An 8,069-nucleotide genomic window follows, 5' to 3' on the forward strand; every position below is an offset into this window, starting at 1 on the left:
TTGTTTGTTAAGAGAAACTGTCTCTGGGTAACTGTAGCCTGAAGAAGTTTGCAGAATCCGCAGTCTTCTTTATTGGATAAAATGACTGACTGGTTAGGCAGGAAAGTATTAAGACAGTTTTTATTACAATTTTAATTATATTATCTGCAGCTGTTACATAATCAGCGTCTATGTTAGTTTTGAGAAACACTACCAAGAAGTGGAGTGTTAAGTTAAAGGCTTGAAAATGGTCTCGTTTTCAAATGTTTACATCAAACACTTTTAAGCAGGTGACTCATATTTTCTGACAAAGGCAGTTGTAAAGTACTGACATAAGAGCAAAACACAGGATATAGTGATTAACAAAGAAATGATCATGTTAACTTACACCACATGATAGTAACCATGACTAAAGCAGCATTTATGGAAGAGGCCGTATTGAAGGGGAAGAAAGTGGCTCATCTGTGGGACAAAGTCACATATGGGACTGTCATGGATCATGTGGCACTGGGACATTTAGGAATACAGGGGAGGAAACATATGATCAAAATGACGCATGGGGGGCTAGTTGTTTTCACTTTTAATGTAAGGAACAAAAAATATGTATAAATAATGGGTTGAAGAAATGACCAAAGAAACAACTAACCCTGAAATAAGAGCATTTAACTTACCAGGGTAAAAACCGATGAGAGCGACATCGACTCTTTGTTTGAACACATGGTGACGGTTTGATCATGATCACTGAACAAAAGTGGGGATAGTAGGTTAGGAGGAAGTATGCACAAATCCAGCACAAAACAGTCTCTTCCTTACTCTTCTATGAAGTGATTACTTCCTTGCTGCCCTGCTCGGATCACCACATTGCTTTAATATGGAGAACCAAATGTCTCACGCTGCTTTTCATGCACAAAATTTCCCTAAGACAAAATGTATATTTCATGGCACGGAATGCATTATGTGCACAAAATACACCACGGGGCGCCAAGTCTCACTTTCCATGCCATGTAATGAATTTCTTGCAATAAAATGAAGAAAATGAACTGGTAATAATTATAATACAATTACCATATCATTTCCATATTAATTTGCAACACTTGGGATGCAATGCACTTTGATGACACACTTCATATAATTTTTGTGGCATAAAATGTACTTGCATGTGACACTTCACACTTCATAACCTGGTGCCCCAAACAGCAGAGAAGACTGCCCACTTCTACTTGAACCCACAGGGATTTTTCTCAAATTGTGTAAGGTGGCATTCTAAAATCTGGTGTTTAAACTGCAAAAGTGACTTTTGGTAACATGAAATAGAATCCCATATGGAAGTGAGCAAGCACTCCATCTTGAAAAAAGTTGGAGTAAAGCGTCAGCTCGGGTACAATATCCTATTGTATTTTCCCACTTACCCCGATATTATCTAGCCACATTTAAAGTTTTGGTTTTACGTGCTGAGGTTTTGAGATAGTAGCCTCTGACACATTTGCTTCCATTCAAGTGCAATGGAGGTGAGTGGAATTTCTTTTTTTGTATCCATTACTGAAAAATTACATTTCAAACTTAAGTCCCTCTTGCTCAGGATAACTCACACATCTCACTTTGAATAGTTTTACATGGGGACCGTTTCTGTGCTAGACATGAGTTTTGGTGAAAGCTTTTCAGTGTGAGACCTGTGGCTTGTTCATAGTAATTATAGTCTCTGTAAAAGGTAGGCAGCTTTTCAATGTATTTTTTAATCCTTTAAAGTGCCTCCACTTCCAATGTTTTGGAGAAATAACAGAGGTGGCAGGGGTCAAATACCTCGAAACTTTAGCAGATAAAACTAATATCAGCATGGCTAGATATTAGCTAGATACAACGAGAAGTAAGTAACAAAATATGTGTCTCACTGTGTGGGCAAGTTTATGAGCAAGTCCACCATACCCAAGTGGCACACAAGTTAGTGATATGTGAAGTGGGCATAATTGTGTACATCTTGACAAAAGTATGTTGTGCATTTTGACAGTATACATGTCCGTGTCTCCACAAGTGCGTCTATCTATATGTTGAAAGCATGCATGTCCTTGTTCTTTGTTTGTGTGTGTCTGTATGCCTTTGTCTTTGGGTCTGCAGTAAACAAGATTCCCTCCTTTCTACCCTAGTTACACGTAACTTGACAGCCACTGGTGTTTTGAGACCAAAGGGCGTTGAAATGGTGTTACTGTCAACAGAGAGCAAAAGAGGGAAAGGCAGCGGGTAAGTGGCAGCGAAAGAGAGAATAAGAGACAGAGACAAAGGGTGACAGGACAGGGTGAACAAAATGAATGAAAAGGGGAAAAAAATCAAACAACACGACAAAGAGATAAAGAGAAGTAAGGAGGGGACGAGCACAGGGACGCAGAGCTTTGTGTGCATGTTAGTGCCCATGAAAGCAGTATGAACACGTGGATATGTATTCACGTCCGTCTTCATGCTTACATGTGAACGTGTCAGAAAGTGACGGGCAGACAAACAAATCAAGCCTTGGAGGAAAGAAAGAGTGATCAAGGATCGAGAGGGCTTTTCTCATTTCTCATCACTGAATGCAACAATAGCAGCTGCTCACCCATCAAGCCTAGTCTTTCTATAAATAGATTAAACAATAACTATTTATTAATGTAGTTAAAAGCTATCACGAATACAGGAGGACGCACAGAGGCAACAGAGCAATGGCAAGAGTCCTTCAAAAGCTCAGTGACTTATGAGACAATAAGACGTTGAGACATGACGACCGCAGAGCTGGAGACGGCAGCATGTATCTCATCCATCAAAATAGTGGGTGTACAGAGAGACATAAACCATTAGGTGTCATCATTCAAAGTAAATGTCACGTTGTCGCTCTCTGTAGTAGCAATAACATAAGTCTATTGTCAAATTATTGATGTGAAGACACGTGATAATCCATTGATTGTACAAGAAAAGATTTGAGATGACTGTGTTAAAGAGAGTGCTTTTAGATGTTTTGGATTATAAAGACAGCGACCTCACTGTCTTTATAGACACCAGAAAAACCCCTGCTGATGGGCAGAAAAATTATGCACAGGAGACAAACTGTGATATCTTTAATTACTGTGGAATATATTATGTTAAAATCCACCTGTTTCTGTCAGACGGAATAACACAGCTGAGCTGCAATAGAGGAAAGCGGCCCTCTGCCTCTAAATGAGACCCTTCAGATTCACCTTGTCATCCAAATTAAATTCTGGTGTGGACACTTTCACTCACTCACTCACTCACTCACTCACACACAGACGCAGACACACACACACACACACACACACACACACACACACGCAGACAGTAAATGATTCCTGAACAGCAGCATGAAAGCACTTTGTCTAGAGAGATGAAAGAGACATTTAAAGTGTTTTGCCTCTGGTGTCCCAGTCCTAACAGGTTGAGAAACACGAACATGCTCTATGGTATAAATAACTATTTACATTTGGCCACGTTAAGTGCTCTGATATCGGATAGACAGCTATCCGATATCAAAAAAGGGTTTAAATGCAACCAAGAAGCAGTAGAGATGGATTAAAATCTGATTGCTCAAACGATGATTGCTCACGAGGGAGGCATTCAAGCATTCTAGCCTGATGCTGAAAAGGTGTCAACGCATCCATCTCTTCAAGTAATCTTTACATCTTCCAAGTGTTTGCGCACTGCGGAAGGAGCCTCAACGGGTTCTTAAGGGCAGCTGGAGTGACACTAACTTTTTTTTTTTGCAGTTATCACACAGCTTCAGATGCATTATCACCAACCCCAGGACTGAGCTGATGTGGCTGCAGTCTGGGAAATCCAGGAAGAACGCATTCAGATTCGTGATCTTGCTAACAGAGAGGCTTGTAAGCATAAACAGAAGTGTATGGAATTGCATTTGGATCAAGATAAAAGAGACTGGAAATGACAAGTGTAAATGGGGCGTTACTGAAGTCAGATTACAAGATTTCCTTGAAAAGCAGTCCAAGATGATGCCAAAATATAAAATTACTTTTCTGAAGCACAGTTTTATGACACAGAAGGCATAAATAAAATCACTGAGGATGTCATCCCAAATTGAAATTCCCTCACCTTACATTTATGATCATATAAACATTTAAAGAGGCTAATTTGTAGGTTTTGCTATTGGAATATAGCCAACGTTAGTTATAACAGCTGTTTACTTACCAGTCTAGAAAAAACGTTGCAAGTTTAACATCAAACATTCCTTTACTCGCCAGTGGTGGGAAGCAACACCAACGTTAACCCTTGTTTTGCTTCTATTTCTATCACTTTTTTTTCTTCTGCTGAAGTTAGCATGCTAACCCGGGCAAGCCTCGCCACTCTCTTCGATAGCGGGTCACTGTAGCGTCCAGGCGGCCCTGAAGAAGTAGCTCTGCTCAGACGGCAAATTATAACCTTTTGTCTTGTAAAACGCAACGATGGCCGAAGCTCTTGGTAAGCAACCATCGCCATCACCCGCCCCCGGCAAGAAACCACGTTCGGGGGGCAGAGAAAACTTAGAAATAGTACCGTTAATACATGTTTATAACACACTGTGACATAGTTGTATGCAGCTATAAACACATTTTTAAGTCTTTGTAAATGCACAGTATTAGTCAACAAATACAGGTTTTTCTATGAAGACATATTTCATATTATTACAATATTGTCATTCATTATCTGTTTACGCACAAGCCTCCACCTATGGGTGCCCACATGAAGAATTATACTGTAGTTGTTAACCCATAAACTAATAAAGACTTATATCTGTTTACAAATGCAAGATAGTGTTTATGTACTGCTTATAGATGCTAATAGCGGGACTCACAGTAAGTTATCCAGTGACATTTACATTGTAGTTACCATGAATTTTAGGAACATGACTCACTGTCGAAAATTCAGTTTGTCTGCTCAAGATAAAGTGATTCCGATCATCCACCCTATAAGACATTCTACTCCACTTTTTCAAGCTCCATGTTCTTGGCCTGCACCCCCCATAATCCAAGTAAAGAAAATAAAGAATTAAAAAAAACATCTGTCGCGTATCCCACTATCAGGCCAGTGTCATAACACGCTTATTTGCTCATTTATCACCAAGGAAAATATGCGGATAGCCCATTGGCGGGGACATCAAAAGGTTCAAACCCTGCTATCCTCCATTCTCCAGAGATGGATCGCAGTCCCAAAAAGCTGTCCTGATTAAGTCCCCCATGTGGCAGGGAAATGGTCTCTTCCTTGATCTGCGCTTCTCAATGACCTGATTCTCTCTCAGTGGAAATGTCCTCTGTGAGAAAATGACTTGTTCTCCTCCGTGAAGATTTCATGCTGTTTAGTCGCATTTGATGATGTGTTTGAGAAAAATGTCATGCCAGAGTGTAGGTTGTTGGATCATTAATGCCTCTTTTCACAAAGTTTTTTACTGAATGCGGTGCTCTTGGCTTGACCTCGTAAGTTGGTTTTGACTTTAAAAAGTTAGATTGCTACGAATATATTTCTTTTTGATGTAGGAAAAATGTCAAATTTTCTGACAAGGGAAGTTGTGCTGGATAAAGGTTTCAGAGTAAAGACCACTCGCAGAGGAGATGATAAAAGTGTATGACCTTTTATAAGTGAAAGGTCTGGTTGAACGTGTGTTTCAATACCTTTCAGTTATAAGGCCGTATTTTCAGCGTCTACTGGGAAAGTTTATGATTCATGGCTGCCTCTTCATGTATGTTTGTACACATACGAACGTATTTAACATACAAAATGTGACTGTGCCTTGTCAGAATGTGCAATAGAACACCTTATGCCTTACAGATGAGATGAGCTTTGTGCCTGATATCATCCACTGAATTAGGACACATTGTTTCCTTGTAACTATGGTGCATCGTGTTTGAACAGCACTCATCCTCCCCATGCATCGTCCATTCATTTACATCGCCCATCCACTTCAAGTGAACATCTGGAGTCTTTTTCTGCTCCTTGTCGTCTGCAATGGTTTGTTTTGAAAAAGAACAACTTATATAATTGTGTTTCAAGCAATATGTTGTGTGAGATTTCAGCAAAAATGAAAAGTAAATCAGTGCGTTTTCCATCAACTGCCTTAACATGACTGGATTACATAATTAGTCAGGCATCACTAATTCTCCTACATCAGGCCATGGACTCATATGTGGCAGCTACGAACACCCTTGCTGTCTTTTGTTCCCCATTTTTTTCTTTCTGCTGGAATGGATTTATGTAAATGGCAGCATTACATGAATGTTTTGTCTACAACAGAAGAAGCAGTTCCACAGTGCCAAAGTGTGTTTGAAAAATCTGTTACCAAATCTTCTCTCTTCTTGATATGCCACCTTTTCCACTTTAGCCAAGCATTAAAATTTTTTGCAATATTATATATGTATTGACTTATGATTTATGCCTCTTCTGCTCAGTTTTTGTTTATGCACAAATTGGCAATAAGCTTTTATTGGCTGATTGGCATCAGCTGTTTCATTCATTCTTCACAATCACTGGCTCATTCAGCTGCTTGGCTGCCAGCTGATTGAAAGCATCCAATTATATTCATGCAGTTGTGCAGAGCTGCCATTATAACCTCATACTTCTCTCTGATACTTTTCTGATAAACTCATGTAGTCACCATTTGCTGTTGATGATCTTTTGGTGTTGTTGACTTTACTAAGATACAATGTTCATGTATGAATTTTCACAGGGGCAGTAGCTCGCTCAGTAGAATCCCATTGCGATTCTTTGGAGGCACTCTCAAAAAGTGGAAACTCTTCTGCCAAATGTAACCCTATAACCATTTACTGGAATGATCAGTGCTAGCCAGGAGTGAAGGTGTGAGAAACATGTCCAGAGGAACACTGCTGTCACAGTAAAATCAACAAGTACAGGTTTGCTGGTTTTCTTAACTTACATCATACAGATGCTTTGAAGATGTTATGCATTAGATGAGCATCGTGACCCCTCAGCGCTTGAAAACCTGTGGAAAAACCAAAGTAAAAGTCAAAACTATCTTCCATATTCATTTCATCTTTTTATGATTGAATGAGATATAACAGAGAAAATAATTTAATGGTTGTAGCCTCACATGGATTTATTTTGCTAGTAGGATCTTATGTTCAGGCTACCGTAACTGAAAGCAATCTCCTTTGCGTACCTGTAGACATAATGATGACAGCTTGCAAAAGCAATTAAGTGGTAGCAGGCATTAAAATTAGATGAAACATTTGGTCTTTCTCAATCCCTCAGCTGAACAGAACCCTTCTTAAAAAATGTATCCTTTGCTGACTTTTTAGATATTGTGCAATGAATGTCATTTTTTTTCCCATCAAATTGAATTTCTGACATATTGAAAAAAATCTTTCACATTTAACAGTGACTAAGAAAACCATCCTCCATCAGTGTGACACTGGTCAGCCAAATGATGCTACCTGGAGACAAAAACGATAGCTACTGGATGCCCGTCTGAGTCATGTTGCAATCAACTTCACATTCCAGATTCTCCTGTGCCGCTCCCATATAATATACAGAGGCCCTTTTCTAAAAGACTGTCTTTGGGGCTTCTTCTCTGTAAATGTCATCCTACTTCAAACGTCACTCTGAAAATGTCACCCCGCTACCTCTTTCATTAGGTCACCAGTTCTCTTCCCGATTATACACCATTTTCCATTAGAGGGATCACATACCCAGGGCAGGGTTCTTTTCGATCTGCAGATACTGAAGTGTGATTGCAAGGTTGAAAGGATTGCTGGTCTGGATGTTCTGGCACTCGGTGTTATGGTTTGATGATGTTTGCTCAGCCGTGATCACCTGTTAATGAAGATTCTCCACCGTTTCCCGCGCTACACTGCTGGACTGGAGGGTTGTGCAAGCAGTCAATCGTGTCTGTAGTAAAAGAAGAAAGATGCAATTTAGGTGTTTTTGCTTCCTTGAAGTGAAAGTTTTGAAGGTTACAGTATGTGTTGGTTGACTTCAATGAACTCTGGACATTTGAAATCTGCTTAAAAGCAGCAAGAAAATTGATATATTTTTTTTTATCTTCCTCCCTTGAAAATGTATGTGGGCCACAAACAGTTCTCTTCCACAGACACACAAAACACATAGTA

The 8,069-nt window shown here is 39.6% G+C and overlaps 1 long non-coding RNA gene across 1 annotated transcript; it reads right to left on the reverse strand.

The window, feature by feature from the left end:
* Window positions 1-6,888: 6,888 nt before the first annotated feature.
* On the reverse strand, window positions 6,889-7,831 carry LOC120799314. Its single transcript, XR_005708805.1, has 3 exons — window positions 7,650-7,831; window positions 7,052-7,120; window positions 6,889-6,943 (listed from the first exon to the last, which is right to left on the reverse strand). It is a non-coding gene; the product is annotated as an uncharacterized LOC120799314 (long non-coding RNA).
* Between the last annotated feature and the right edge of the window lie 238 nt (window positions 7,832-8,069).

This window comes from Xiphias gladius, chromosome 14 (genome assembly GCF_016859285.1).
Source record: "Xiphias gladius isolate SHS-SW01 ecotype Sanya breed wild chromosome 14, ASM1685928v1, whole genome shotgun sequence".
NCBI lineage: Eukaryota > Metazoa > Chordata > Actinopteri > Istiophoriformes > Xiphiidae > Xiphias > Xiphias gladius.